Source organism: Frankliniella occidentalis, unplaced genomic scaffold, assembly GCF_000697945.3.
Source record: "Frankliniella occidentalis isolate FOCC.00 unplaced genomic scaffold, Focc_3.1 Scaffold123, whole genome shotgun sequence".
In the NCBI taxonomy this organism is placed as follows: Eukaryota; Metazoa; Arthropoda; class Insecta; order Thysanoptera; family Thripidae; genus Frankliniella; species Frankliniella occidentalis.
In genome coordinates, this window is record NW_026267250.1 from 571,102 (window position 1) to 572,501 (window position 1,400).

Here is a 1,400-nt window from a genome sequence, read left to right on the forward strand (position 1 = left end):
ACATGAAGTGTTAGAGTTTTTCGGGTGCACCACAGGGCAGCGGCAAAAAAGTTGTAATGCTGACCGATATCCATATGGATGCTGCCGGGCTCCCTCTGCGGCGGTTATATCCATATGGATAACGGAGGGGGACATCTCGTGGCGGCGTGTGTCTTTCTCCCAGCCCTCGGGCCGGCGCAGGCCTCTCGCAAGCCCCGAGGCTGGTCAGGCCGAGCCCAGCCGAAACTCCAAAAGCAGGGTAAAGCCCTCGCCCCGGCCCGCTGCTGCTGGAGTTCTGAAGGGCAGGGGCTCCGTCCACCCTTCTGCTGGCATGGCCGCCGGCTCCCCGGGGCTCGAAATATTACCACGACGCTTTCAGGGGCTTCTGCTGTTGCCGCCCCAATAAAGGCGCGGTGGTTGAGGATGGCGTTGTCGACTTGTCGCGCCCTGGCGCTGGTAACTACTCGTCCAACTAGCAGGAAGACTAGCACCGGGGTCTGCTCGGCCTAAGTGGTGGACGGTCTGTAAGGACCCTATATATTCAACTTTGGCCAGCTTTACCTCCTCTCACTCTAGAACTTCCTCCTGATCCCACACCCAACGTCTCCCTTTCAAGTCTCTCCTGCTACTCCCCGTCCTCCTCCTAAATTACGTCGATTGCACCCCAAACCACAGTGTCGTCATCTCGGCCGCTTGGGCACGGCCTCGACGGCACGGCCAATCCACGTGGCGTTATTACCCCTCCATTTCCGCATCCACTTCCACCCGCTTCACCTCATCCCACTTCACCCCCCCCCCTTTCCCTCTCCAGCGCCCGCCGCGCCCATGCACACCACGTCCTCTCGCCTCCAGTGGACCGGACAGGATAGCGGAAGCTGCTGAGGTCCAAGAGGAGGGGGGAGGGAGAGATAGATTTATGCCTCGTAATTGCGCGTGGCCAGAGGGGCCTAAACAGGCGGCCAGTCGCGTCCCGGGGGACCAATCGCCGCGCATGCCAGAGAGCCCGGACAACCCGGCCGTGCTATGCAGGAGGAAGTGTCGGGGCGTGGGGCTCCAAGAAAACACATGCACTATACGCGCTAAATGACCGAGGAAAAGGAGGCAGTTTATTTTCTGTGAATAAGCCAGCTAAAACATTCTTCAAAAATGTTTGTGTGTCGAAATTTCGGTGCAACATCGTCGCCCTCTTTGTTTTGAGGGGGGCGGCTCAGAGCTCTGTCTGCCCGATCTGCCGTAGAGGAACCACCCCTGGCAAAAATCTTTTCCGCATCAGGGCACTACGGTTCGAAGAGGAGGGGGAAGGGGGATGAAAGAAAAGACGGTGAGTATAAAGGCCGTGAGGCAGGCGCAGCTTTTATTTTCGCTAGTTGAAATGTTTGACGTCTGCCTGGCGATAAATCCCGCGACTGTGACTAGATGGA

The 1,400-nt window shown here is 58.1% G+C and overlaps 1 protein-coding gene across 2 annotated transcripts in view; it reads left to right on the forward strand.

Annotated features, from left to right (window-relative positions):
• LOC113211612 (protein artichoke) overlaps positions 1–1,400 on the forward strand; it is a 111,787-nt gene that overhangs the window by 55,419 nt on the left and 54,968 nt on the right. The window lies entirely within an intron of this gene.